The 14,520-nt window shown below is 38.3% G+C and overlaps 1 long non-coding RNA gene across 1 annotated transcript in view; it reads left to right on the plus strand.

The window, feature by feature from the left end:
- Positions 1-5,561, plus strand: part of LOC122808031 — an 84,900-nt gene extending 79,339 nt beyond the window's left edge. The window contains exon 3 of the long non-coding RNA XR_006365767.1: positions 4,239-5,561. This is a non-coding gene — a long non-coding RNA (uncharacterized LOC122808031). The remainder of the gene's footprint in view (positions 1-4,238) is intronic.
- Positions 5,562-14,520: the final 8,959 nt, after the last annotated feature.

The raw sequence follows: 14,520 nt of genomic DNA on the forward strand, positions 1-14,520 counted from the left end.
CAGCCCTGACGCACAACCTTCAATGAAGTTATGCCCATTCACGCATGTCTCCACGCAGATGACGCTCTAGGTGAGAATCGAATCGGACAGTGTCTTACTGTGAGGTGACAACGCTACCACAGAACCACCACCGCGGAAATGCAGTACTGAGTTAATGTTACTTAATATGCAACACTGTTTCATTAATGACTAAGTCAGAATTACTCTGCTTGCCATGAGAGTAGAATACATTTGATATGTGCTGTGCTGTAACGTGTTGCAGTCTGATGACACTGATGTGAGGGGCAGTCACATATAAAACACAAGTTACACAACCAATGTAAGAAGACATCCATGGAAGTTATTAGTTGTTGTTGTTGTTACAACAAGAAGAAGTTATTAGTAAACAATCAAATAAAAACAAATACAACTTAAAAAAAAAATACCACCAAGACCACCGATCCAAGAAGAAAACAAATTTAATGAAACACTTAGCGCCTCAGCTTATACAGCCTTCCAAGAGTAAAAACACTACAAAATACTGTTTGCTTATATACAGCATATTGCACAAAACAATTAATCAATTAAGAATACAGTTCAAATCACATACTTCCAATTACATTCTTTGTTGAGTCCCTGAGGCTCCAAAGTACCATACTTTAAAATCAGCAGGGTTTCTTTTTTTAAGAGTTTGTTTTTTAAAAACACACATTCACCTATGCCAACTTGCAATATTTCCAAGACACAACCCCCTAAGAGAATCAGGATTAGAGTTGTGTGCTATCAAAAAATGACTCCCAAGGGGACTCTCTAATTTTTTATTTTTTATGTCCCCATGTTCCTGCAACCGGGCCCTAAATATCCTATAAGTTTCCCCTATGTAAAACTTCTTACATCCACATCTCAGCACATACACTAACCCCTCCATGTTACAATTGTATTCATGCCTAGCTATAAACTTGATGCCATTAATATAGGGAAAATAGTTTACTACATATTGACAGATGGAACAGCCATCACATGGAACAGTACCTTTATTTATGCTTAAGCTCTGACTGGCATTAACATCTGGTAAAAAAAAATTGGTTATGTACCAGAATGTCAGACACATTCCTAGCTCTTTTATATGCAACACTCACAAAATCAGGTAGTATAGAGTTCAAAATGTTATCCCTTAGGAGCATAGGCCACAAGCTGTGTGCTTTTTTAACTATTTCCTCAGTTATAACATTATAAGTTGTCACTAAGAAAACTTTCTTCTGCTCTCCATTGTTCACAGCTGTATTGGTAGATTTATTTCCACCAATACAAACATATTTTCCACTAGCACGGACATAATGAGAATCTCCCTGAGAGTTAACAAAATACCTCATGTCCATAATTTTTTGTTTAGCTTCTCTTACCAGCTGGACATCATAGCCTCTTCTAAGAAACATTTTTTTCTGCTTCAGCTATCTCTAAATCAAAGCTCATTTCAAGGCTACATAGCCTATGAATTTGTAAGAATTCATTGTAGAGCAGTACCTTGACCAAATGTTTGGGGTGAAAATAATTCCCAAATAAAAATACATTTCTATGTTCAAATTTCCTATGGAGACTAGTAATAAATCCATCTAGGCTTATATCCAAAAAAATCACTTGTGGGCCAAGCTGTATACCACCAAAGCTTAAGCCCATAGTTTTAGCTTGTAAGTCATTAACAAACCCAAGGGCCTCTGTCTGGCTTCCTTGACATAAAAAATAAGATCATCAATAAATCTAAAATATAAAATAACTTTTGATCTAAAAAATCATGCTATAAATAAAGTCATCTTCAAGTCTAGCCATGACTAAACTGGCATACATGGGGGAGAAAGCTGCCCCCATGGCAGTGCCCTGCAACTGCTGGAAAATGTCTCCATTGAAAATAACAAAAAATATTTTGTAAGCAGAACATAACTAAATCTATCAGAAAATGAGACATAGGGGTGCCCCCCCAAAAAATGTAACAAGGCCTGAATCCCTATTTCATGCTTAATATTAGTATATAGACTTTTGACATCCAAACAGAGCCAAAACATGTGCATATTACAAACTTTGCCCTTTATTTTGTTCAGAAAGTCCTGGCTGTCCCTGATATAGGAGGCTGTACTCATAACATATTTCTTAAGATGTTCATGTAACAACACAGTTATATTCTTCAAAAAACACCTCTGTGTAGACACTATAGGTCGGCCACTAAGATTAGTTAAACCTTTGTGTGCTTTAGGTAAGTAGTAAAAAACTGCCATAGAGCAGTTTTCCACTCCAAACTTCTTTTCCACATCCTTAGAGGTGAAATACCCCAGCCTTAGGCCTTTGTCTAACAAAAGTTGGTACTGCTTAATAGCTTCAAAGTAATCAGAAACATCACATGTTCTATAAATTTCCACATTATTCAAATGTTTATAACACATCTCGAAGTATTGTGTGAAGTCCATGATTACTATCTGGTTGCCCTTGTCAGATGGTTTAACCACCCATCTTCTATCATTACAAATTCCAATAGGGCTTGCCATTGCTTGGTTAAATTAAAACATGTTAGACTTATTCTCTAGACAGGACCAGTACATTTTTTCAACCTCAAAATTAAGAGTAGCAAAAAATCCTTGCAAAGTATTATTTAGAAAAGGTGGAATAAAAGAGCTTTTAACAGCGAGAGCATCAGTATTCAGTTGGCAATAGGCATTAAAATCATTCTCAAACAAATCTTCCTGAGATGACAGGCATGAATAAAAAGAATCTTCATCACTACTTTCATAACAGTCATTAAACACAACCCCTCCCTCTTGTTTAAAGTAATACATTAAATGCAGTTTTCTGCTAAAAGAAAATATTTCACTTTTAAGTACATATAATCTCAGTAAGGCAGTTGGTATAAATTTGAGACCAAGACATAATACAGACATAACCCCATCAGAAATTTCATGTTTGGACAAATTTAACACGTAAATTATCACAAACTACATTAGTACCAATGTTTTTTCTTGTTGTACTCTCCCTTCTTGTTATAGTTCTTTTGCTGGCCCCAGTCACTGTGGCCCCATTTTCTGTTGTTAAAGTCTGTTCTAACAGAACTGGAACTCTGAAAACAGTTCTGCATATCTTTCGGATTTTGTGCTTTAGGCAAAGCTGCAAACCGTTCCACACTACCCTCAGCTGCAGCACACAAATCTCCCTCTTCAGAAGCAGCAAAAGAAACTGAGGAAGAAGCAGAAGTAGTTAATGTTACTTAATATGCAACAATGTTTCATTAATGAATGTTAGACTTACCCTGCTTGCCATGGGAGCAGAATACATTGATATGTACTGTGCTGTAACGTGTTGCATTCTGATGACACTAATATGAGGGGCAGTCACATATGAAACACAAGTTACACAACCAATGTAAGAAGACATCCATGGAAGTTATTAGTAAACAATCAAACAAAAACAATTTAAAATGCCATGCTTTTGATATGCATTCTCTGATGTAGCAATTACACTTAAAATATTATTGTTATATAATAAAAAATGTCAAATATAATTATTTTCTTAATACTACAAGGTCATATCTAATGGCTAATCATTCAGAAACAAATACAGATATATAAATTAGACAATTATAGAAGGTTGCACTGATTCCCTAAAGAATGAAATAGCTGTATTTAAATTTGCAATATTGACTCCATATTAGAATGTGAATTTTGAATAGACATCTACTATTTTGAAATAAAAAGAATCAATACAGATGTTCTTCATATTGATCATTGCTGCAGTAGCCTAAGCTATATGGGTTATATCCAGCATATGATATGGGCTATAACAGGCAGCCAGCTTCCAAAGCTTTAGGACACCTTCCAGATGCCCTTCAGATCTTTCCTGCCATCAAAGAGAGTGCTCACCTGCAGGAGGTCAGCTTGTTCTGTTCCGTTGCTGGGTAGATAAGTTCACTTTGGGAAACAAACTTTCACATATTATTTTTAATTATTTGAATGATTACATGTACTTTTACTCTGTGGGAAATGATATTTTAAGACAGGAATATGTGATTTTATTGACGTTCGTGCAACTTTACTGTACTTTTAAATGGGAAAGCACTTTTGTTTCTGATAGTTTAAAAGTTAATTTAAACATTCTAAAACTGCTTTTTTCCCTTTGGAGAAACTGTATTTACATTACTTTTGTGGCTGGTAAAGCATATTAGAAGGCTACTATATTTCACTGTGAAAAGTGACTTTTTAATACATTTTTCTGTTTAGTTTCCCCAGGAAGAAAGCACCATATTTGGCTTGACCACAGAGTAGATACCCATCCCAGGATTAATCCTTTTTCCAGCTACAAAGAGAAAAACTTAACTAAACAACCCTTGCAAACACAGCAAGCTACCAATTTGCCTCAGCCATTGGTGGGTGACTCTTCCCAAAGCTGGTTCCTTAGACCACTCATATTTTTCCTAGGAATCGTCTGGTGTTCTCCACACACACGCTATGGACCGGAGATTAGCCACATCATCTGCAGCTGTTGGGGTCCCCACAGTGGATGAGGGAGAATAACTCTTGTTGGTTTTTGGAGAAGGGGCAGGTAGCATCCCCCTGCTTAGCCAGAATGTTGTGCCCATCCCTGATGAAGCTGTTGCTGACATTAAAAATCCTGTTTGCCTCAACTTTCCTGTCAAAAAGAAATAATATATTAAACATGCATCTTCTCCTTCACCTGTGTCACCGGACAGGAGTAGTTTATTAAGTCTGGAAAAGGGTGTTATATAGGCTTTTGACCATTCTCATCAGGTGCTTTCTGGTAAAAGAAAAAGGGATTCCACTTTTATTGAAGAGGTTAAAGAAACTGAATTTGGTGAGGATTGTCATGGGACAGATACATTCTTTTCTTCAAAGATTTCATTCTGATTCAGACAGAGGACAATATGTTATCTGATTCTCCCTGTCAAGGATTCTCTTTCTCTGAAACTATTTCTAGAATATGCCAGTGTTTCAGTGAGAAAACATTGATGTTTCTCAGTCCCTCTAAAGATACTATGGACTGTTACAACTGGATTTTCCAGAGCTTCCTCCCAATCCCCCAGTGCCCATAGCATTAGAGGAGGTGTTTGTCACAGCCTGTGGGTTCCCTGATAGCCAACTTGCTGCTCATAAGAAAAATCTAGAATGTACAAAGCTCATCAGTTTTTCTGAACGGACCTGTGCTGGTCCTTGCTGCACATAAGAAAGAGCTAGAATGTACAAAGTTCTCCTGTCTTTCTGAACTGGACCTTTGCTGGTAACAACACTTCAGGGAGTATTACAGTCAACACCGGAGTACCCCAGGGCTGTGTGCTGAGTCCTCTACTGTTCACAATCCTTACCCATGACTGCTCTGCGAAAGCTAGCAACAACCACATCATCAAATTTGCAGATGACACCACAGCGGTGGGACTAATAAGTGCTGATGACAAGAGTGTATATAGGAATGTGGTCAACTCCCTGACTGAATAGTGCACTAACAAGAATTTGGACCCAAACATCAATAAAACAAAATAAATTATTATTGACTTCAGAAAGAGCTCTGCCATGCATCTGCCCCTCAAGATCAATGGTGAAGAAGTGGAGAAAGTTCCTGGGGGTACATATATATCAGAGGATCTATCTTGGAGTACAAACACAGGCCAGGTAATTAAAAAAGCTCACCAGCAACTACACTTCCTAAGAAGGCTGAGAAAAGCAAAGCTCTCTATGAATGCTCTAAATACCTTCTTCAGAGGAGCCATAGAGAGCATCATCACCAGTAACTGTACTGTATGGTTCAGTAACAGCACAAGGCCAAAAGGAAGAAGCTGCGAAGAATAATAAGACAGCAGAAAAGATTGTGGGCACTAGTCTTGCTACCTTACAGGAGCTCTTTGAAATGAGATGTAAAAAGAGGTCCCGCAAAATACTGAGTGACACTTCTCATCCAGCGTATGGTTGGTTCACTAAACTAGCTTCTGGTAGAAGGTTATGGAGTATCTGCTGCAGGACCTTCAGATTCATGAACAGTTTTTATCCAACTGCAATAAACTTATTAATGCAGACATAAATCTGGATGTACCAAAACTATAACAGATTGTTACCCTGTCATTATTTTCCTTTTTTTTCCATACAGTAATTCTATTTATTTATTGCATACTAAAAGGAATATATTCTCAACCAAGTGCAATTCTAATCACTTCCTTATGTGCAATATCACCCAATCTCACCTCTGTGTATAGTGTTCTTTTCTTTTCTTGTGTCATTCGTGTAGTAGTCAGTGTTGTCCAGTGTATGTAAATAGTTTACAAGCATGTGGTTCAGCTATTGAGGTATCTACTTTTGTGCTGTAGTTGTTGTTTATTCTTTAATACCTACCATGTCTGTCTTTTTGTGTTTGTTTTCTCCTGTAAAAGAGCTGACACTCAAAATTTTGTTCAGGTAGCACTTGTGTTTCTTAAATGACAATAAAGTCTCTTTGAATCTTTCAAATTTTTATACACTCATCCCAGACCTTACCTAGCAGCTATAGCTTTAGTTAACCTAGCTGCTGCCAAGCATTTTGCTAATTCTAATCTTTTCTGATGTTGTTGTCTTTCGGCTTTTCCCGGTTAGGGGTCACCACAGCGGAACTCCAGTCCGCTAATGATTGGCAGTAGATTTTCACGGTGCCGAGTTGCCAGCTCGACGCTCAACCTTCAACGAAGGCACGCCCATTCACGTATGTCTTTCGGAACATCACCCGACCCGCGGGGAGGGCATGCAGACTCCACATAGAAGGCACTCCCCGCACACTAGCTGAGAATCGAATGGGAGAACCTCTTGCTGTGAGGCAACAATGCTACCGCTGCACCACCATGGATAAGGATGGTAAAACAATTGATACATTTGTGAAAATGAGTGTAAACATCTGCAAGTTTAATTTTAGTATTTTGAATTGTCAAGCTCATATATTTGAGTTTATTCTGACTAACTGTGAAAGTATGGGAATATTTTTAACTGCAGTTACCTCCTGAGAGGAAGAGTTGGCTTTGTTTGGTTTAGTTTCTTCAATTTCTCAGGTCACTACTCATTGTTTAAAGTGTGTTTATGACTTTGTGGATACTGCATCCAGGGCTGTTGCCACTGGTAGTGTGTTGAGGAAGTTTGCACAGCTGTGTTCTAAGAACCTCTAAGAAGATATAAAAAATGAGATTTTAAATTCTCCTTTGAATAGTGATTTAGTTTTTGGACCCTTTACTTCAGAGGTCTTATAAAAAGATGTAGTGAAAGGACTAAGCTGATACAGGGAATCTCTCAGATTCTGCAGCCTTCCTTCTCCAAATTTTCTAAGGGATTTCTTCTCCCTCTTACAGTTGTGACAAGAAACAAAGTAAACAATCTCAGCAAAATGCTGGTAAGCAGACATTTTAAAAACAATGTCAAGGAGGTTCCGAGAAAGAAAGAAGCAGGAACCTCCCAGAACAAAGGACAGTGAAATAAGTCAGAATGACTATATAAGGGACCTTGTCTCCTCCCCTCCCCCACCATGGCTGTCCCTTATTCTTTTCAGAAAGTCTGAATCTCCATTTCTGTTGTTGGCAAGAAATTGTTTCAGACAAATGGGTTGTGAGACTGAACCAGCAGGGTTACAGGCAGCAGTGGGGAGAAATCCTTCATTTCCAGGGAATTATTTCAAATCCACCAGACCAAACCCTTATGTACTATTCTGTCCTACAGTGCATGTTTTCCCAGGGAGTAATAGAAAGAGTTTTCCCCTTACCAGTTGGTAAAAGGTTTTTATTTGAGAATGTTTCTGTTGCAAAACAAACCAAATGCCAGTAGGCCAGTTCTGGAACTTTCTTTCCTAACCAGTATGTGATAGTGCCCAAGTTCAGAATGCTTTCACTTAACAACCTGTTGCTTCTTCTTCCTCCTTTGATTTTTTGTCAGCCTTAGATTTAAAAGATGCTTATCAACACCCCTATTCATCAGTACTTCAAAAGTTTCTTAAGGTTTTATGGGTCTAAATTACATTATCAATTATCTGCCTTTCACTTTGGGCTATCCACTGCTCCAAGAGTTTTCACAATGTGTCTAGCTCCAGTTATAGCTTATTGCATGCTACAGGGTGTCTGTATTTTTCCATATTTAGATTACTTGCTTATCTTTGCAGAGTCTTTTTCAGAGTGTCAGGAATCTCTCACATGGGTGAGAGATTTCCTTTGTTGGCTGGGTTTCCAAGATAATTTGACTCCATCACACAGTTTTGTGTTCTTAGAGTGTCTCCTAGACATCTCAGTACAGAGAGCTTTGCATCCACATGATAAAGATGATCTAAATATATTTCAGGGGTTTTCCACTCATACATCTATCTTTGTGAGGGAATGCCTCAGGATTCTGGATTTCATGGCATCTGTGATTCTCATGATACCTCTGGCAAGACTCCATATGTGAAGGATACATTGGTCCTGTAGTATCTTTGTTCTCGGCACCAACACCATTATCTTTTCAGATTCCATTTCTGGGATTTGTGAGAAGAGAAATCACTTGATGAAGACATCAAATATCCCCAAATCTAGGTCAGCCCCTTTCCCCTTTTGCTCCCAACCAGTCAGTCACCACAGATACTTTGGACTTTGCTTGGGGAGCAGTGTCAAGGGAGAGAAAAGTGCAAGGTATCTGGAACATCAAAGATAGACACAAGCACATAAATAAAAAAGACATGCTTGCCATTACCAAGGCATTCACCTCTCTGAATCACCTTTGATCCTCTGGACCACATCAAGTTGTTATGGGCATTACCACTATGATACAGTACAAGAGCAAGCAAAGAGGAACCAAATCTTACCCCTATGCAGACCTGCCATATTAGTATGGGATATAGCTTTACAGCACAAACTCACTCTGCAGGCTTCCTGCATTCTGTCAAACCAAAATTATGTAGCAGACAAGCATACCCTCATGAATGTAAACTAGATTGGGCCTTGCAAGATTTGATCCATCTATAGTGAGTTCCTTAAGGGGACCTGTTTGCCTCCTCTCTGAACAATCAGCGGGCAAAATTCTACTCCAGAACTCCATCAAAAAGGCATGAAAGACAGATACCATTTCTTTTTCGTGGAACAAAGTGTTTCTGTATGCTTTTACACCTTTTCCTCCCCCAAGATCATTGTGACTCCCTTCTGGCCCAGGAAGCAGTGGTTCTCCTTTCTTTTGGAATTGGCTGGGGGCCATTACTGCAAACTTTCTTCTGGACTAGATCTTCTTACAAAAGAACAGTGGTGTTTGATACAGATCTAATTTATATGGTTGAAAAATCATACAGTCAATTCTCAGACTATTGAAACTACAATAGTAAAAGTTTATTTGATCTAAAGCTGATAATATCGAAGTTCAGAACATTGAAAGCAATAGTTAACCAGCAGCACAGATAAAACTGTGACTCGTGTATCAAAAAAAAAAAAAAAAAAAACAACTTCACAAAGTGTAACTACCCTGAAAAACTAACATAACATAACATAACAAAACATAATATAACATAACATGAATTAATGCTCAGTTTAAGTATCATGAAGTAGCATAATGACAGAAAAATTACTAAAATAATAGGTGTACAACACATAAAACAACTCAGAGTGAAATGACTGCATTGCAACAGTGAATCCTGTGTGACTACATAATGTGTTTGAATGAACACAAAGTGGTACATTGAACAATGCAGCTAGCATCACAACTTTAATTGGAGAGCTAGACCTTTCAAAAAGTTCTGCACATCATAACCATCCCTATTGGTGAAAGCTTTATGAAAATGTCCATTTCTTTCAACAAGCTTCCTCTTTTTAGGAGATGGTGGACAATCAGCAGACATCTGTAGACATAATTCATCTACTCTGTTCTGTTCCCTAGCTAGCCCAGACATTGCAGAAGGAGTATCAGCAATGCCACTAATCAAGAAACACCTGATTCTGTGATAACACACTTCAGCAGAATTTTTTGTTCATTTCAAACATAAATGGTTGGGTGTGGACACATTCAAAACTTTATTGGAGATAATGGAGGGAACCAAGCTGTTGGTGCTGTCCTAGTTTTAAACTTAGGTAGCTTACTCAACAGATATCAGTCTGTGAGGTACATCAGGATATCTTTGCCCTCCTGTGCAAAAGTTACATAAAGATTAATGAAAAGTGACAGGACCTCTTCCTTATTCAAGAGAGAATGACAAGTTTCTTTATTGTCAATTGGAAACTGGGAGACTTCCTGTACAATGTAGACTAATTCTGCATTTTATGCCAAACATTCTGTCCAAAGTGAAAGAGACAGCCCTTATACTTGGCATTATTAATGTTAATGATTTTAATAGCAGCAATTTGGAAGCCACATGGGACATATTTCACAGCTGCAGCAAGGTTACTGTTAGCCAATAAATTGCACCTACACAGCCACTTGAAACTGTATGTCTTCAGAGACTTTCTAGTCATTAAGCAATACACCAAAGGCACAGATGTTATATTTTTACAGTATGTCATAAAGGCATGCACAGTATATAACCATTTACATACATTGCCTTTAGTCAAGAACAGATCATCCATTAACCAAACTGTTGCCTGACAAATTGTTGAAATTATCATAGGTTGAAAAAACTAACACGTGTGTTTGTCAGTCATAAACCTTTATATGAAAGAGACACATTTCAAAGGGTAATCATGCATCGATATTCTATTGCGAGATAATAGCTTGATCATCACTTGTCAACATGCACTTACTCGATTTACCTGTCGCAGCATTGCTTTCCCTGTTGGTAGGGCTACTGCACTTTCTTAAGAAGTATTGGCTAAACATCATCAACAACCAAGCAAGGGGTAGCCCTAGACATAGCTGCCCTTTGTTTTAAATCATGGCTAGCCTGATACTTTCTACCTCCATTGGATTGGACACATTGATGTACAACAGATTTAATAAATTCGTGTCCATCTGTTATACATACTGTAATCTACACTTCTCTTTCAATTTCAACTTATGAAACCAACACTTCTTGTTTTTAGTACACCTCTCTAAATGATAGATTTACCCATCTATAACACGTATACTTTACCTTTCTGAGATTTAGTTGTTTTATACAGCCCGCCCCATGAGCCAGGAGTGACCTGTGCTGTTTCAGACATCTCCTTGTTGTAGCTATCACCAGATGCACAAATACCTGCATTTTAAATGTCATATTTAAAGACCCTAATGTCACTGGCACACTTCAAGCTTTGGATGTGCTACGTGAGGACAAGGTGCAATGTTACGTGTCTTGTCAGTGTAGTTATAAGTATGACTTGATGTTTTTTATCCAGACTAGGATTGTGGATGGACTGTACTGGTAAATCTTTTGCTCTTATACACACAGTGGATCTTTTCTGTGCAGATTATTTCTATACATATGTTTATTTAGTCAGCATGACCTCCAAGATACCACTATTTTAGCATTATTTTTTTAAATATTTACTGTGCACCGCCAAGCAAATTTGGAAGTAATGAAGGGAATGTAACCTGTACTCAGAGTTTAATGATAATGTTTTGTCTGTGCTGCTGCCTGACTACTGCTTTTGATGTTCTCAAGTTCAATCTATGAACCTATGAACATTATCGGCTTTAGAGCAAATTAACTTTTGATATTGTAGTCTTGATTTTTCTGAGGTTTGACTATATTTTTTTGACCAGTTAATATAGATCCATTTTATATACCCTGACTCCAAACAACTTCAACTGACTGCCTGGATGATTAGATCTTAATACCTTTTAGGCACCTGTTGAGCACCTGCATCAGGTACTAATGGTGGCAAGAGAGCCTGCTACTAGGAAATCATATATAGACAAATGGAAAAGGTTTTCTATTTGGTGCCAGCAACATAACCAGCACCCATTAAGAGCTAGTATTTCTCTGTTTTTTTTTTTACAAAATTTCTATGAGTTACTTTCCTGTGGACTGTCTTACTCCTCTGTCAAGGTTCATTGTCAGCCATTTCATTATGTCTGCCCTTGGATCTCCCCTCTTTCAAGGCATTCTCATGTTAAATTTTTTTGAAGGGGTATTGCATAAGAGACCTCAAAGAAAAAACAGCGCTTCCTCCTTGGCATCTTAATTTTGTGTTAGAGAAGCTAAAGCGTGTTCCATATGAACCAGCTCATCTAGCTGACTTGATGTTCTTAATATAGACGACTGTGTTACTTACTGCTCTGACCTCTGCAAGAAGAGCCTCTGAGTTGCAGGCTCTTATAGTGGGTCAGCCTTATCTCACTTTCCACAGAGATAGGGTTTCTTTGAGAATTAATCTTTCTTTTATGTCTAAAGTAGAATCCGAGTTTACTTTATATCAAACTATTCATCTGATTTTGTTCTTCCCTGAACCTAAAAATGAGGGAGAAAGGATACCTTGGGTACCCATAGACAACTCAGATACTATCTTGAAAAAACAAAATCTTTCAGAACTTCCAATCAGTAGTTCATTTTTTGTGAAGGTAAGAAGAAGGAACAATTTGTGTCAAAACAGATTATTTCCAAGTGGTTGCCGTAGGCTATTGCCTTTTATTATTCTCACTACAACAAAACTATTCCAGGCAGGGTCAAGACACATTCTGCTATGGCCTTGGCTTCATCTATGGCTTTTTGGAAAGGGTTGAACTCTTGAAGTATTCTAGAAGCAACAACTTGATACTCATGTAGTTTTTACAAAGCAATACGAGCTAGATTTCTATTGCAGGTTCTGGCCAGACTCTGCTTGGACCATTCTGCAGAGGCTCCTGAAACTTTCCCTTTCTACCCTTTCCAAGCTATGGTAATCTACCCATATAGCTTAGCCTGATGTAGCAGTGAAGAACATGAAGAGAATAGTAGAGTTGGATAATGAAACTTACCATAACACAAGATGATGAATGATCACTGTTGCAGTAGCTGCTCCCCCTACCCACTTGTTTTGTGGTGTATATTTTATGTCAGGGTGTGGACATTTGATTTTTATTGTTCCTGACAATGTCCTTTCAGGGCTCAGCCTCACTCTTGTAGTTGGCATGAGAGCTATAAGGCCTTGGAACCTGAATCTATTTTTAGTCAGCTTAGCTCAAGCTGACTAATGCTTTGGGCACATGGAAGGTGCCCTGAAGTTTTCACAGCTGGCTGGCTGTTCTGTACTAGGCAAGATATAACCCATATAGATTTAGACTACTGCAGCAGTAATCATTCAAACATTTACTGTTATGATAAGTTTACTTACACAACTGTACTCTCTATTTTACTTCATTGCATTGAACTCCACAGTGGGAGAGTATCAGTGCATCATAGCTCATCAGGGTGGCAGTGTGGCACAGTGGCCAGCATTTGTGCCTTACAGCACTTGATTCTCCATCTCATTTCTCACCTGAGATGCTGTGTGTGTGTATGTGTGTGTGTGTGTGTGTGTGTGTGTGTGTGTGTGTGTGTATGTGTGTGTGTATGTGTGTGTGTGTGTGTGTGTGTGTGTGTGTGTGTGTGTGTGTGTGTGTGTGTGTGTGTGTGTGTGTGTGTGTGCATGTGTGTGTGTGCGTGTGTCTGTGTGTCAGTGTATATGTATGCATTTGTATGTGCCTTGAGGTAAATTGGTGTCCCTTTCAAGATTAGTTCCTGTTCCTTGTACAGTGAGTGATGGGATAGGCTCTGACCTTCCTGTGACCCTGAGCTGGATTTTCTGGGTTATTAATGAATGAATGAATAAATATAACAAGGAAGGGGTTCCAGCGTGTAGCCCGTAAGACAATTCCCTGCGAGCTACATTGCCGAACCCAAATGGCTGCAGCGGCACTTTGCCGTAGTGCAATATGGCTGAAAAGCCTAGCCGCTGCAGCTGTAATCTATGTACGGGCAGAGACAGCCGTACCGGATGTGTAACACATTCCTTATTCACATTCAAGGAATGCATTTATTTAATTATTAATTTATTTTGTTGTCAGACAGCTAGACTTTTTAAGTAAGAATTTATCACCTTCTGTTTTATCTGTCTGTATACAGGCTGTTAATATGCATGTACCGTGAGGTAGTCTTTGCATGTCTAGTCTGGATAATGGGAAACTTATATCAAAAATCACAGTACTTGTATGCTCAGGCCTGGTGTAACCTGATGTGGCAGGGAGCAGCCTTTTAGTATCATGCCTACTTTATCTTTCTTGCTTTATACTGCTCAGTTGTCCCCACTATTACTCTACCTACAAATGAGCAGCAAAATATTACTGGAAATTATTTTATTTCATTGAATGGAGAAGAGGTACAGTAGTATTTTCCATTATTTTTATCTATTTTTGGTGACTTTTTGGGTGTTTTGTATTGTTTTCATACAACTTGTTTGAACCTCTGCATGTGTATATTTCAGTCTTGTATCTCACTCGAAGCAGCCTTTACAGGAGTGCATTTTTATGGGTATTGTGCAGTTAGACATGGGACATTTCTGGCATCAGGCCAGATTTGTTTTTATTACCTTGTGCTGCACAAATGAATTATTAAGTGATTTTTATCTGTCTACCAGTAAAAAATAAAATACTACCGAGTGAA

The sequence above is a fragment of the Protopterus annectens genome, chromosome 8.part0 (genome assembly GCF_019279795.1).
Source record: "Protopterus annectens isolate FY-2018-M chromosome 8.part0, PAN1.0, whole genome shotgun sequence".
NCBI classification, from domain to species: domain Eukaryota; kingdom Metazoa; phylum Chordata; order Ceratodontiformes; family Protopteridae; genus Protopterus; species Protopterus annectens.